Source organism: Barbus barbus (genome assembly GCF_936440315.1).
Source record: "Barbus barbus genome assembly, chromosome: 32".
NCBI lineage: Eukaryota > Metazoa > Chordata > Actinopteri > Cypriniformes > Cyprinidae > Barbus > Barbus barbus.
This window is the reverse complement of record NC_136760.1, coordinates 11,219,718-11,236,936: the sequence shown is the minus strand read 5'-3', so window position 1 is coordinate 11,236,936 and position 17,219 is coordinate 11,219,718. Positions and strand designations below refer to the sequence as shown.

The 17,219-nt window shown below is 37.5% G+C and overlaps 2 protein-coding genes across 2 annotated transcripts in view; one reads left to right on the top strand and one right to left on the bottom strand.

Moving 5' to 3' along the window:
* The window catches only part of ccser2b (coiled-coil serine-rich protein 2b), a 91,787-nt gene extending 79,970 nt beyond the window's left edge, over window positions 1-11,817 (bottom strand). The window contains exon 1 of the mRNA XM_079389121.1: window positions 11,577-11,817. The gene's annotated coding sequence lies outside the window, so the exon portion shown is untranslated. The remainder of the gene's footprint in view (window positions 1-11,576) is intronic.
* Window positions 1-17,219, top strand: part of LOC306852368 (protein PAT1 homolog 2-like) — a gene marked incomplete at its 5' end in the record, with an annotated part of 33,303 nt that overhangs the window by 4,621 nt on the left and 11,463 nt on the right. The gene's annotated exons all lie outside the window — the stretch shown is intronic.

The window sequence follows — 17,219 nt, the reverse complement described above, 5'->3', positions numbered from 1 at the left end:
ATATGTTAAAACTATAACAATAATGGCTTGACTTGTTTCTATGCTGTTATACAACCATTTCAAAACAAAAATTAAAGACTGTGGGGGGTTAAAAATTAATGTTTTGCTGTTTGGGGCTATGCTATGCAGTAGCTTCATTTGCTTTTACCTGTAGGAGACATGATAGGGTTATGACTGTTTTGAAAATCACTCCAAAACCTCATATTTCATGAGTCAGGTCCAATGAAAAGACTGACTATAACAAGATTAAGGCCCTTGCTGTAGGTATTCAACTGGTTCATCAAATACTGGGAAAACAAAGCACATGCAATATGTAAAGAGTGCTTTAAACCAGGGCTCTGAACCGGTTCAAGGAACGAAAACGAAAACCGGAAACGAACGAAATTTTGACTGGAACAGAACCGGAAACAGAAACTAAATCAAATTTTATAGTTCCGAACAGAATCGAAAATTTGAAATGGCCATTAACCGGTTAATAACGTTATTTTATCGTTCCATTTAATATTTTAAATTTGCTGTCAACCATTCACGAATTCAAGTAGTACAGACTATACAAATGTGATGCTGACGCATCCAGCGAGTGAAATGCCCGCCCGTGCTCAGCTGTGAACCCTAGTCGCAATGGCAATGAATTCTGCTACCATCTGTTTTAATGGAAAATCTGACAGGGTAGCACAAATCGTCAGAACACCGGCGTTAGCGTTTATCCGACGTCAGTGTAAGATGCATTCAACAGATCTTACACACCAGCGGTGCTTCGATGAAAGTAAAAGCCAATAAATAATATTTTAGAAGGCTATACGTCGAGAATATGGAAACATTTGGATTCGTGCCGAGAGAGAGGTAGGCATCAGTTTCACCTTTAATTTGTTTTTGGAATTGCGTTTTTATAGCCTATAGGCTATCCTTAAGTTTAGAGGATTTGTTGTGGAGAGAAACTAATTACTGTGTTTATTAGGGATGTGCGGGTCTAGTCGACTAAACGGTACAGCTCCTACTAGTCGACACTGAAAACAATAGTCGATTACACGAGAGAAAAAAAAAAAAAAAAAAAAAAAAAAAAAAAAACATTTTATCATTCAAATTACCATAATTTTAACGTTACATTTTAAAACATTTTAAATAAGTTAAAATAAAACTTTTGAAAAAGAATACATATCAAAATATTTAAATATTTTTAAAAGCATATCTGGGCAGAAACTACATTTTTACCTCAGACCTCTCATGCCTTGTCTTCACGTCAGTTGCGGCGAGCTTAGAATGACCACACGAAAGACCTATGCGTTAGCTTGGAGGCTAGCCAAAGCCAGCAATGTCAATCTTTCATACGTCGCTGCGGTCCGTGATCCCATGCACGCGATCTATTCTTCTGAACGAAGAACCACTTCGGTGGTGCTGCGGGATTTCCAGGCTCTTTTCGAAACTCTCTGCGTGCCTGTGACTTCAGTTCCTGCCGAGCAAGTTTTTTTTTTGTTTTTTTTTTTTCAAGTGCAGAATCGTCTAGTCCAGTCTTTCGCCAGACCACGTTAACAACTGTGCATGGAGTAAGTAAAACTAGCATTCTTTTGTTTTTAGACAATATAGCCAACATGAAGTAAATGTTTTAAAGCCATTTTAATGCTATTCCTTGATAAACGTTCCTATTTTTTTTTACTTTTGTTTTTATATGTTGGCTAACTTTATATGAAAATGAAGAATTCTGTCAGTCTATTGATTGATTTTCCATTTCTGCATTGCTCCAGCCGATCTGAATAAATAAGCTATGCACCGGTTTATGTTGAGTGTTAGAGCCCTGCAAAATTATTTTTATATTGTAGACATCTATCGATTAGTGATGAAAAAAAAAAAAAAAATCACGCGCTGGTGGAAACAACAGGAGATCACACGACTGAGAGCAGCTCGATGGTGTTTAGTGTCCCGCAGCAGCAGCAGCTGAATAGTTCTGCGTTCAAATGCACGCAATAGGCTGAAGCTTGCTGCAAAACCCCAGCAAACATAACCATGAATGTGTCTGCGGGAAATAGTAAGGAGATATTTGAACTATTTACTAATAAACTAATGTTTTCTGAGTCCGTGTCGCAAGGATGAAGTTGCTGATCCTCATTAGACGCGCCTTTAGAGAGAAATGCATCTTTATTGATTATGATTAAGATTATAATAAGAGTTTTTGTTTTCAATTTTTTATTTCGTTAAGTGATAATTTAAAGCTTTCTACAGATATATCTATGTCTGTGAGGCATGTATTCGCTCAGCTTCGGTTCATTTTTATGAAGTGCTCCTGTTCAAGACGGCAGAAAGCACATCATGTTTGTTTTCTTTGTTTTATAAAAGAACTACCTTTTTTTGTTATTGTGAATTTGAGGGCCGTGCAGGGCTCTGCTGAGTGTATGCTCTTTATTTTTTTCTGTTTAACGACCGCCTAATATTAAATGATGATAAGGCGAGGCAAGCGCTGGGGTCGACAATATAATTGGCCCGGTGGCCCGGACGTACTTTTAAAACCTTTTAAAACCGTCAGGGCCACCAGATCGCTCCAACCACTAGCCCGGTGGGGCCAGTAAAAATAATGCCTCGATTAAAAAAAAAGTCTAATTTCACATTAATTACCTGTGGTTCTGTGTTTTGATTTCTGTTAAATCGTCTCGGTAACCACCGCTAGCAGGTTACGTGATCCCGACAGCCTTACAGATGCAGCGGGTTTATGCTCGCTCCCGCGGTTACGCGCGCAAACTGCACACTGCTGCTCAGCACCTACCTATAGCTACTATTAAGCTAGGCTACATGTTTCTGAAACCCCCATCACCCGGCCAAACGCCGGGTAAAAAAGAGAAGGCAAGGAAGAGAAAATCACCAGAGGAATTGAGGGAAAGCGAAAGGGAATACGAAAAGAAAAGGCAGAGAAAGTTTCAGCCCCAGTGGCGAGACCGCTGGAATTGGCTGGGCTTAGGGGCGTGCGATATGACGATTTTAGATCATGGACGATAAAAATGTCTCCACGATCTGCTTTTGAAGAAATATGGTAGTATCGTGCTACAGCACACATTATGTCAAATACAGTTCTGGCGCCGCGGTCTCTATATACTGTACAACACGACATACAGCAGTAGAGTTACTCTGACAGGACACTGCACTTATTCGCGATCGCAAAAGTACATTATTTGCACACAAGCCTTGCTGGTTAAATGTTTAATTCACGCGCTGGTCTGACGTGCGCTCATACACCTGAAGCACGCGCGCTAAAAAGCCTGTCTAACAGCGCCTGATTACTCAACTAACTTATCTTCTGCGCTAATACTGTCAAAACACACAAGGTTTACATACAGACTCAGTTGGTTATCTCTAAAATGAATGTGAATAGTTAAGAGAGAAATGGATGCGTGCCTGTATATTAGATGCGTGCAGCTCTTAAAGGGACAGGACACTAAACATGCTGCCGCTTGTCATTAAAGGGATAGTTCACCCTAAAATTTAATTTCTGTCATCATTTACTCACTCACATGTTGTCCCAAACCTCTATTAATTTCTTGTGCTGAACCCAAAAGAAGATATTTTGAAGAATGAGGGTAACCAAACAGTTGCTGGTCCACATTGACTTTGATATGAAAGAACAATCCTATGGAAGTCACTGAGGACCAGCAACTGTTTGGTTTTCCACCTTCTTCAAAATAGCATTTATGTTCAGCAGAAGAAAGAAACTCATTCAGGTTTAAAAAAGGTTTAGAAAAAAAGAGGTTTACTGTGAGCTCTGCAGATCAATGCCCACATATGCAGACTAGTAAGTTAGAGAAAAGTTAACGTATGAAACCTATGGTATGAACATAATATAATGAATTGCTGTGTGACTACGGAGAATGAATCCTATGCAATAGGTTTATTTGCACTTGTTTCATGTTTTTGCACAGTTTTGCTGCACTTTGCACTAAACCTACCTTAAAAAAAATTAATGTTATTCATGTTGTTCAAGCAAACTGTTCTTTTTCGTGATTATTGGGATCAATACCCGACGCGTTGACCTGGGCCAGTGAACTTCAAAAGACACTGGCCCTCCAAATTTCCCTTATTGTCTACCCCTGCAGCATAATCATGACCTATTTTTAGCAGAATTAATTGAGGGATTTGACACTGTGATTCAAAGATTTAAGTATTTCAAGTGTAGGCTGTTATATAGACACACGCACTTTTTTGCCATTTTTTGGGGGTTTCTAGCTTTTAGACTAGTCGACTAGTCGGATACAAAACTTCCGTTTAAACGACAGTCAAATTAGTCGTAGCGCACATCCCTAGTGTTTATAATGTTTGTAAACATTTTTGATTTACCGGCATTTTAGCCTACATCATTTCTGAATAATAGGCTAATAAAATGCAGGCTTAGCCTTTGTTTTTTTCCCCCTCAAAACATTTTATACAAGTAGCGTTTTTTTTGTTTTTTTTTACAATTTGCAGCAAACATCTTTAAAAAATTCTTTAATGTCTTTAAAGCATTAATAGATTTTTTATTTTGTTTAGTAGCCTACATTTAGAAATGTAAAAATCTAGAAAAGATGATGCTGTAGCCTATTAGCGCAGCGGGTTAAGATACCATCTCTTTCTGTATTTTTTTTTTTTTCTTTTTGTGTAAAGAAAACACAGTACTTTATTATTATTATTATTATTATTATAGGCAAAGACAATTTTAAAAATAACGGTATTAACCGTTATTTTTTCTACTCAAACCGGTTTCGGAACGGTAATAATACAGAGGAACGCAGGAACGGAAACGTTAAAATATCGATTCTGCTCGGAGTGAACCGATTGACATTTTTTTTCGTTTTCAAGCCCTGCTTTAAACCACCTGCAGGCACTAGACACACCTTATTTTCCTTATTTCAGAGCACCTGATCTGAACAAATCCCCAGAGAGTTCAGACAAGGGGGCAACAAAGCTTCAGCAAGCAAAGTTTGCATAGATTGTCTGAACTAAACAAACAACTCACAATAACCAAGTCACTGTGCAAATAACGCTCACAACATGAATAAGTCTGTAAAAGTTTCTGAAGATACAGCTGCAAGACAAATTGTGAACCATATTACCTGTATTTCTTTGATTATAAAACATTATCTTCATTTAAGTCACAACATAAAAAATGTTTTTTTTGCATTTAAAATATATTTTCCCTTTTTTCCCCCCAAACTCATTTCAAGTAATTATTGCTATCAACAAAATTCTAGAAAATAGAGATATAATTGTTTTTGTCTTTATTGTACACCTCTAGTTTACATAAACACCAATATGCCGATAACTACAAAAACTTACTGAATTGCATCATTCATCTTACTGAAATGCAAACCAATAACAACGCAAGAAAGCCATGTTTTCAAGACTCAGGTTATTCCCTGGGAAGTGACAAGATTCTGTATATCCGTCCCAGAGAATTACACTGCAATGAATTGCGATTTAAATAAAGCATTAAAAACCCCAGATTTTCAGCGAGAAACCTGTACAGACCCATATTCTTCCATATGCACTCATAAAGGCTTTGATTAACTGAATCAGGTGTGTTTAATTAGGAATGGAGTGGCAATTAAATACTTAAATACAAATAAAATTTACTTTTGATTAGCGGCCCTCCAAGAGCTGAGTTTGACACCCCTGCACTAGAAGAACCAGGTTTTGTGTGCTTTGTTTATTTAAATGGCAGGGCACCTGCGCAACACTCACATCCAGCCTCATCTTCTTAACTAAAACACCTGACACACTTTTTGCAAAAGCTGTTAACCTACTTTTTCCCAGCATGCACTGTTGATGAAAAGTACAATTTTCTGTTTGTTATTTGTTTTGCCATATTGTGTTTATTTAAAATTGCGACTAGGTTTTCCTCCTAAACTTTGAATGATATTTTTACATACATGCAAACAGCAGCGAACAACCAACAAAAACAATGAACACTGTACACGCTGATCCCTATATATGACTGGATTGGAGTTCTCATGGAATTCTAAAATTCCATCAGGATCATCTCCTGAACTTAAGCATTCCAGCAGCCATATTAGGCTGCATTTACACTTCAGGGCCCGTATTCACAAAACATTTTATCTTACCGCTAAGAGTTCTCCTAAATAGCAGTAAAAGTTTTTAGCAAACAGTTTTCTGTTAAAACCTATTCACAAAGCTGCTGAGACAAACTTTTACTAAGGAATAGAGAGAAGTCTTAAGCTAAGAGTAAGAGTGGGGTTGACCTCGTTGCAATGGATGATGTCAGCATGCTTACTACCTATGCACACAGTGATTGGCTGATAGGAGAAGGGAGGGGTCTCTGTCAGATATTTATTCATAGAAATATTGTAGAGCACGATATTATGTTGCCATATCCAAATAAAGGTTTAAAAAATAATGTTAATTGCCACATTCAAATAAAGATTTTAACATGCAGGCTAACTGTCACAATAATTAAACAAATATATGTTCAGCTAACTGTCAGTCTCTTACGCGTGTATGCTTCTTGTAGCGGATGCATATAAACTGCCTTTTAATTAACAGAGTAGAACAATCATGGCTGATAGTAAGACATGCAAACGTAAAAGAAAACCAAACTGGATGCAAGAACATGTGTTACTTCTAGGGATGTAACGGTATGAACATTTCTTATCACGATTATAGTGACCAAAATTATCACGGTTATCAGTATTATCACGGTATTGTTCAAATATGCTGTTCAAAAGATGTTCAAAAAGTACCGACACATAAATCACTTCAAGTTTTATATTTAAAAATCAACAAACAACAAATAAAATGACATTTAAAAAATTTACAGCAGGACATGCAAATTCGGTCCATTTTCGGCCAGACAGAAACTGCACTTAAGCTGAATGTAAATATAACTAAGTCTCTGTAAATCCACTCTCTGACAGCAGGTGGCGCTTAGGGACAAGCTGAATACAGCTGTTTCCAGTAACCTCCGTGAACAAAGAAGTATTGCGATTGAGAACACCTTCTTTAGGAATTGCATGGAGCGAACATGAAAACAAAATGCCATTGAATCATTTCTGAAGACAATCAAAACCTTCAGAGGTACATTCATATAAATAATTCATTCATAAATTCATTTGCATAATTCCCTCAGCAGTCTTTTAAAACCTCCCAGCTTTTACGCCCATTTTCACTCAAAACAAAACTACTCTGCTGCTGTGCGCACTTGAGACTGGTACTTAAAACTGTGCTCTATGCTGGACAGTATTTATTTATCGTGAGATCTTCAAATCGTGGTAATCGAATACGGTTTTAATGAGAATTCAAAAATGAATGGGGAATTTTATCATGATTTATCGTCAAACCGGTAATCGTTACATCCCTAGTTACTTCTTGCCCAGCTGGTTAATGAAAAGGATATAATCAAAGGAAAATTTGGAGTTGGGATAACCTCCAAACCTTAAAGGTGATACCATTTTAAAGGCTCATTATCGTCAAATGTTTCTAAAATGTTTATATTCTGAGGCAGATTGCCGGCAACAGCCATTTTAGGATAGTTGTGAGTTGGTCTTAGCGACTTATAGTGACCACCCTCTTCACTACTCCTAATGTTTCACAGATTTAGGACCTAGTTTTAGCGCTAAAACGCTTTGTGAAATACTCTTAGAGCAAAAATTTAGGAGTCCTAAAAATTAGGACTGACACGCCCACTATTTTTAAGATTTTTTCGGTGAGTTAGGAGCTACTTTTAGCCTTAAGATGTTTTGTGAATACGGGCCCAGGTCTTGATGCCCAACTTGTTGACTGTATCTAATTTTTTTGATAACCAGCAGCTTACATCTTCTTTTAAAAGTGACCATATCCAGTATCTGCATTTGCAGTATACACTTGGAGAAAAGCTTACGCCGGAAAGGATGTAAAAGCAGTGCAATTTGCAATGGACGCAGACAATATGATAATACATGCTCCTGCTTGCCCAAAGACTCAAAAGACATAAAACTTAAGTATGACTCCACTGGGCTGAGCCTCTGTCCTCCATTGAAAAGAGTCATGTGATCATGGTTGGTGTTCACCTAGGTTGACGTCACTGCCACCACACCACCATCCTTTTCAGCAACGTACAACTCACAATGACAGGGAATATCCGATCTGTGTCCGCTTACATGGCAAACACAAATGCACATAACCAATTTATATCTGATTTATTTTCACATATAAATGAGGCCTAAAACCAATCTGAGTATCCATGTGTTTTTTTTTTTTCCTACTTACACAACACGTTTGTGTATCATATCTGATCTGGTTACTTGAACCATGTAATGTAAATGCAGCCGCAGTTTGCCCGACCACAAGAGGGTGTCAACAACAGCTGATACCTCAACCTAAAACGGGTATCAAATCATGTTCCTAGAGAGCCACCTTCAAGTGAAAGTGAAGTCGTGACGTATTGTCAAGTATGGTGACCCATACTCGAAATTGGTGCTCTGCGTTTAACCCATCCAAGTGCACACACACAGCAGTGAGTAGTGAACAAATGCACACACACACACACACACACCGTGAACACACACCCGGAGCAGTGGGCAGCCATGCTGCAGCGCCCGGGGAGCAATTGGGGGTTCGGTGTCTTGCTCAAGGGCACCTCAGTCGTGGTATTGAGGGTGGAGAGAGCGCTGGACATTCACTCCCCCCACCTACAATCCCTGCCGGCCGGGGACTCGAACCCGCAACCTTTCGATTACGAGTCCGACTCTCTAACCATTAGGCCACGACTTCCCCAAGCAGTGTGTAGCTCTGTAGCAGACATTAAACAAACATGAACCAGATGATCAAGGTCTCTTTTGCATCTTACTAGACTTAAACAGTCAAATACACACAAAAATTTCAAAATCTTGGCAAAATGATGAGAACTTGACCCATCTTGGTAAGCATTCACTTAAACACTGCACTCACTTAAACAGTGTAAAGCCGGGCTCACACTGTGCGATTTTTAATAGTCTTTTGCGATTGTTGCTTGTCACACTGTACGAACATGATCCCCATGTCAGACTGTAGGATCTCAGTTGTCTTAATGTCAGACTGTACGACAGTCAAGACGCGACAAAAACGGACGTACTCAAGAAGACTTGTCCGGAGTTTTACGTCATCAATACATGACCCGCGTTCTCTCGCTATAATGGTAGCTAGCAAACAACAGCAACGTGTAGCGTTAGTTTTATTAATTACATGCCTTGATGTTAAAAAAAAAAACGAAAAAGACGACGTGTGTGGAGCAAGTCATGGCTGGGCAAAAGAGGACTTTATGGACTTCCAGTTCTACAGAGCGAGCTTGAGGTAATTTTGTTATTCGAGTTTAAACATCCTGCCCCTTAATAAATAAACTTTAAGTAAACTTTACTTTGTACATATATTGTTTTTACAAATAACGAAGTTGAAGTTTGAAGTTGTCGCGCTAATTGCGTCATCAAGTTTGGTTTGACGGTCGTCGTAGGAGATGTCACACTGCAGGAAAGTGTCTGAAATCTTCTGACACTGCCAGAATTTAATCGGAGGAAACAATTGATCGCAACGGCCATTAATCGGCTGTCGGTGAACATGTCAAACCAGCGATCTAGACAACCGATTTTAGCCTAGGGTTATAGGAAATAGAATCTTTTAGGATTTTAGGATTTTAAAAATTTGTCTGAGACGACCAAATCGTGGCCAAAAATCGCACAGTGTGAGCCGGGCTTAAACTGCTGGGGGAAAATATGAATGAATGTGTCAAAATATTGGACCTATGCAAAAAAAATTTAAACAACAGGCTATTTTGTATGAATTCTCACAGTGTGATTTGTGAAAAAACGCATAAGCATACTCTGGAAAATATGGATTGTACTAATTCATATAATTTTTTCACAAATTTGCAAAAAAAAAAAAAAAACAATTGTCATGAAACTGTGTTGGTATATTTTCTTAATTCTAATCGAACAACAAAATAAAAAGGGAAAATCACCCACTGCTCTTGATTGAATAACTTTTAATTCATTTTAATTCATTGACTATGCAGTGTTTTATTTTACATTTAATTTCTTTCTTGAACAATGCTGCTCACTAGAGTAATGACATGGCTTTTTTACTATTATTAAGTTTCTTGAGGTTAATGTATTTATTATGTCTTTGAGAACTGTAAAACAGTATACCATGTCAATAATATACAATGTGATATAAGATGCATGTATCTATACACTGATATCACAAGTGAGACACTTCTTCACTATGCACAGACATCCTCTGGCTTGCCCAGACTGCACAAACCACACCCAACCATCACAAACCCTGCCAGAGAGGTCAAAGCATGAATTATCTATGGAGATCGGAGATCAGATATCAGAGAAAGCCAAGAACAGCACCGAGAAGAGTCTAGATTGGGGGGAGGAAACACATCGTAATTATATTTAGCACATGGATCTTTTTATCCTTTATGTTCTGAACCACAGCAAACCAAACCGAAGCACTTTACTAACTAGTATCAGTTAAGCTTAAATAACTGACGAATCATAGTAGACAAAAACATGTCTAATCCCCAAGCAAAGATCAGCACGGTCATTATTTGTATCATACAGGCTAGACTAAAAGTCCTCTAAGTTTGAATTGCTCTTATCACACCGAAAAGTTGCATTGCAGTAAATGCTGAAATAACATTAATTGTTGTTGTTGTTGCTCTTTGGAACAATCAATTGACATAGCTATCATAGAAAATCCTTCAAACGATGCGTTAAATTTCATGCAGCCACTTAATCAGCGGAAATAAACACCCAACTTAAAAAGGGATGGATAATTAAATTAAAATATACAAAGACAAGAGTGGAATAGCCAGACATTTAACATGAGTAATGGATGAATTCTCTGACAGACTAGGAGGGTCATTCTGCAATTGTTTTTTTTTTTTATATTTTCCCTCATTAAAATAATAATAATAATAATAATAATAATAATAATAATGTCAAATCTGTTCTGCAATATTAATATAGCAGAAAAATTAAATAATTGTACAGTTTTTAGTTGCTTAATATGTCAATAAATGGCTGTCACATTATTTACTTGATGGTTTACTTGGTGTTCTTGTTTCAGAACACAACATTCTGATTAACAACCTATCATAAAAAACATAACAGAGTAACTGAAAATACAAAATGATTATTTAAAAGTATATTTCATACAGAACGTTTATACGTCAATTGTTTTAAGTTTTACACGTTTCACTTATTTCATTTAGTCAAATACACTATTTATTTACTATACAAAGGTTTAACTGGGAAAAAGTGTGCTTTGCTGAATTAAAAGAAAAATGCATATTTAGGCTACATTATCTTCATAAGCGACTTTCGATGATTAAATGATAACTAAATAAAAAAATAAGACTATTATTGCAAAATTAAGGTAAACGCGTTTTTTATTCATTTATTTTTTATTTTCTTTTCATTATAATGTAAGCGACCGCATCTGCCTCTGCAAGAGTAGAATAACCGGGGAATGGAGATCGACTCACATGATCAAACCACTGTGAGCAAAGTCCACATGAACATAGATTAAACATAGATACATAGATAGAACAAAGATAAAACGCACAGTCAGAAGGAAACCCGCACCTTATCAGAGCGATTTCATCCGATTGAAGGCGAATACAGCTGGGCGTGGAAATCCACCACAAGAGTCAAGCCCGTTTACTGCTTCCACCTGATCCGACGATTAGTCGGGATGTACAGTTATCCATGTATAAGAAGACTAACTCTTCTCATCGCATTCTATGTTATTGTGAAGTAACGTTCTGCCAGCATGAGAGAATGTTGTATGAAAACAGCTGACACTGACGTCAGCATTCCTCATACTGCGGGTATACCCGGAAATGGGCGTGGCTTAGCGGCGCGGAAGTTGTTTCTGATTTGAGCCTATGCCTATCATAAGATGATGTCGGATGCCGCATTTGGTTGCAAGTACGCCCTCCGTGTGGTAACGGTCAGGGGAAGTAGTTGGTGGGGAAACTCAGACGCAATAAAATTCAGTATTTCTGAGCGCTGGAGACACCAGTGCTGCCTGTAAACACTGCTCTCTGACTCTACGCTGGTCAAAAAAGTGTAAATGCAACTCGGTGACACCTACTAACTAATTCGTGTTTTCACATTATGTGTTCGTGTAATTTAGTGCTGTTTGTATGTAGGCTAGCTATTTTAGGGAGAGCTTGGGTAATCAGGCCAGTTAGAGTTAATTAGTTCACTCTTTCTTATTATGCACGTTGTTAAAACTAGCAGACAAAAGTGATTGGAAATTTTTTAAGAAAATCTATCATCCCAGTTTATTCATATTCATAACCTCAGCTTGGGAGTTGGAAAAAGCGTCTTTCACTTGAAACAAACTGCAGGAATTGAAAGACATTTATTAGTTGGAACAGATGATGAAGTATAATTTGGTGTTTTGCCCGCTACTCCACTGGATCACCAAAAACATACTATTAAACTCCAAGAGGTGCTACAACTGTGGTACAGTGGACTCTTTGTATCTCATCTATTATTTTTTACATTTATTCATTTAGCAGACTATCTTGTCTTTGTCTCCTCTTGCTTAAGTGTTTAGGGTGATTCTGGTTTTAGCAATGTAGATGGTATGGATCTGTGCTCTGCATTAAGAAAATAACCTATTCAGTTTTTGACCACAGTATCAGCTTTGGCATTAACACCAAAAGCTAAAGTCTTACATCTAGGATCCAAAAGTGGTGCCTTGTCTCCTTATGGACTTGAAAGCTTGGAAGCTGTTAATTCTTTAATTTGCTGTTGATAGCAATTTGTGCTTTCTCGTTAATTCTGTTAAGTACACACTTTCATGTCATTCCAAATTATTATTTTTCTTCAGTTGGACATACAATTTTTAAATAATTTTTGTCTGTATTTGTCCACACAATTATAATGAAAGACCTGAAAACAGCTGTCTATCAGCAGTCCCCAACCGACCTGATGCTTCAGAATGCAGAGAGGAATGCAAAAAATCCAGATGTGCAAAGCTTGTCACGTTATACCCAAAAGGACACATTAAATACTCATTATAGCCAAAAAGTCTAATCGACACCAAAGGAGCCTCAAATAAGTACTGCTTTGAGAGTCTGACTAGTTATCACATGATTTTTGCTTTGTCATTAGGGGTATGGAGTGTAAAGGATGCAAAATGTGGGGGGAAAATGAAGGGAATACGTTCTGAATGTGCTGCGGCCTACATTTGCCTCTCAAACAGCAGGTGTCACCAGCATGCAGTGTTTCGAGTGCTTCGTAAGAGTGAATCATTTTGTGGACCGTTTGGTTCAATCGATTCAAAATTCAAAAGCTGGTAGTATCCCTATGCCCTACTCATGCTGAAGAGCATATGGCAATCTGTTTTAGCATTTAATTTCCCTAGTTCTACCATTTGTAATCTAGTTTGACTAGTTAGAAACTTCCAATTCCAAATACCTATTTTGACTCATCAAAATTGGCATTAAGATAGTCTATATGTTATTTTGGCTAGTCATAATGTACATTGAAGATATATCTGCAAAAAAGTAGATATATTTTGACTAGTCATAGGCCTACTTACATTGAAAGTAGTTTAATGCTGGGCAGTAACCTAATAGTAACTACAGTAATGCTATTACTTTGTGCAGTAATTAGTAGTGTAACTAATTACTAATAGGATTTCAGTGTTAATATTACAGTTACCATCCATAAAACAGCTAGTTACTTACTTTTGATACCTCGACCCTGATTTGAAGTCTAACAATCCAATAATTCCTAGATTTATTTTCATGACTCATGAACACATGAAATCACCGGAGCAGCAAGCAGGCTTGGAATATGAAAAAGCTACATTCAACGGATGGAATTTTGCCATTACATTGATTTTGTGAGAAGAAACACCAAAGTGTAAGTTGTGGCATTATGGAAGTTGTGGCATTACTTGCCCACCCACATCCCTCTGATCCCGTTATAGATTGTATTACTATAATAAAAAAATATATATATATTTAGAAAAAACATTTTCTTACGAACTTTTGCTATTTCTTTTGATAAAATACATCATGAAATATAGCCTAAATCATATATGGGCAACAGAGAAATAGCTTCAAGGTATATATGACAATTAATGAGGTTATACAACACTTACTAAAAGTCACTATCAATCACCACTGAGTGTTTGTAGTAATACTTTTAGGTAGGCCTACACAATTACAACTTCTGTGGGGCGTGAAGGGAAAGTAATGTAACTAGTAGTGTAACTAGTACTACTCCAGAGTGAAGAAACGGGCAGGTAACTTCATCACAGACCCTTCTCACCCTGGACACGACCTGTTTGCGCTTCTCCCCTCAGGCAGATGCTACAGATCTCTGTGCACTAGAACATCTAGGCATAAAAACAGTTTTTTTCCCCATGCCATCTCCAGCCTAAACAACTAACACAGGAATTATAACCTGTGTTCTGTAATTCATTCCCCATCTCTAATTATTGACTCCCTAGTGCTTTGTAAATATATGCATATTTTTCTAAACAGCTGTATATAGAGAGTAAATGAGGCACAAATCTGTACATAAATCTTCTGCCCTGGTAAAATATTACTGCTATATACTTATCAGTCAATATGACCGACCTCAGAATCATTTTATCTGCTAATTTCAGCTATAAAGTCCGGTTTTCTTTTAGCTGTTCAAAATCAAAATGATAACCCGATTCACGAATGAATCATTCTTTTGATCAATTCTAATCAGTTGCCCGGTTTATGGTTCATTCGGACAGTTCACTCGCGCACTGCATCATTTGCAGCGGAATATTTTATAACACAGAAAACAAAAAGAGCGCTGGGTGTGGATATTTCCATATAATCCCTTGAGGAAAACAAAACTCACAAATGTCTTTTATCGTTTGTCAAGGACAAGGACTAAGTAGCTCTTTATTGCGTGTAGACTACAGCTTACCAGGGGCAGATTTAGTGAATTGGGGGCCCCATGCAAATATAGGAATGGGGCCCTACACATTTACCTAGATCAACCTTGAGGTTCCTTTTTTGTTGTGATGCTTGCTGCTGCACAATGATGCCCCATAGTTGTGTCCAGTGTTTCTACATTTTTCATGTACATGTTATAATTCTTTCATTTACATTTATTCATTTAGCAGACACTTTTATTCTTTCATGTTGTAGACCAAGAAATAGCAATTGATTTACCTTTGACGAAAAAACTAAATAAATTATAAACCTCACAACTGAACATTTAAAAAATGTTTTTAAAGAAAAGGGATGAGTCAGAAGTATAAATTATTATATTATTTAAAACGGGTTTATGTGGGTGCATTTTCGCATTGGTCTGAACAAAAACTGCAGACTGGATTATTAAAAATGCACATTCATTCTCTGTCAGGAGGAGGTGCTTTTGGAACATCAGAAATATAGCGGTTTCTACAGTAATGGCAGTGCTCAGCTCATAAATGATACTTTATCAGGTAAAATGAAAATGCCATCGAAAACTTTTCTGAAGACAATCGGTTCCCGTCAGAGGTTCATTTATATAAAAACTTGAATTAGCGAGAATGAGAAAAGTGTGAAAAAATATAGCCTTGACGAGGAAAGTCCACTGATGAGTTACCAGCGTAAGCCTACATTTAATTTTAGTCATTTTAATTTAGGGCTGTCAATCAATTAACATATTTAATCGCCATAAATCGCATGATTGTCTTGCGTTAACTCCTGAATAATCGCAACTTAATCGCACATTTTTATCTGTTCTAAATGCACCTAAGTGCCGTCGTCTGATAAAATCAAATAGGTTACACATAAGATAAAGACAATAGCTGTGCTGTGATTTCGGCTATACTTGCATGTAAAATTAAAGAAGCAACATACCTGTGTTTTAACTGAAAGCGCTCCTTTCAGTCGCTCGCTGCACGGAGCAAGGTGTGCGCGCGCTGGGGAAGCATTTGCTACAAGCAGGATACACAAGAAGCACGTTCAACTCGGACAAGCAGACGGTGCCTTGGTAATAAACACCGTAAACAGCATCCGTTCGCGTGTCCGCGCTTAATGCTCATCTCATATAAAGCATTTTAGGGGGCCCTTGGCTTTTGTGGGCCCGAGGCAGTCGCCTTTGCCTAATGGGTAAGTCCGCCCCTGCTTGTAACCCGGTAAACATAAGTGTTGCGCTGGAATTAGTGCGGTTTCTGTAGCCTGCCTTTTTTTTTTTTTTTTTTTTTTATTGGTTTTCTCAGTCATTTTAATATTTGCAAGCGTTGTTAAACTTGAAACAGACCACCCTAAAATGCTAATTTTGACACTTTGTCATCCTAACATGAGCCGTGAAAAATTGCGTGCAGTAGAGCAAATCCAGTATCCTATATCAAATAGCTACAATGGGATGCCATCTGGTTAATAGGGAAGACGTGTCCCATAATTCAGTTGCAGTGTTGCCAAATTTTTAGGATTTTTTTGTTTTTGTTTTCAAGACGACCATCTGAAAAAACGACCAAAATAAGCAACTCGGTCAGGAAAATAGCCCAAAATAAGCGACCCCTTTGGGATGGTGGGGCAAATGCACAGCATGCAAGTCTGCATAGAGCACGCCTTTAAAAGGGATTTTGTTCTGCACAAAAGTAAACTTATTCCGTAAACCATTATACTCCCATTCACAAAATACCCCCATGTTATTCAAGGTCCAAAATGACCATCCAAAACTTTATTTTGGAAATAAGCCCAAAATAAGTGGATTTGGCAACTCTCCATGGTAGTTACGCCCTTGCCTAAAGCACCACCTCCAAGCACGCAGGTGTGTTCATTTCCAAACACTGATAAGCACGTGGAACAGAGCTGGTAGTTGAAGACGTTCAGCGAGTGTGGAAGCTTAACGAAATATTTCACGACATTCTGAAATACTGACAAATTTAAATGGATGATTCTGAACATTCCGTAAGTACATGAAGCAATAACACGGTGAATGGATTGAACGTTTTTGGTTAGGAAAGCCAATGCCTTGCATATTGCCTATTATACGTTTAACGCATTCACACTAAATATGTTCTGTAGTACTTTACAATAAGGTCCTTAGTGCCGATTAATGCATTTACTAACAACAACTTAAAAAAAGATACATCTGTTACAGTGTTAACGTTAGTTGATTAAAGACTTGCTTCTGTAGTTCACGTTTGCTCAGATCCATTAAATAACATTAACACATACAGTTAGTGTTTAATAACATGTTAATGTTGTGACTAATTTTGAAATGTTG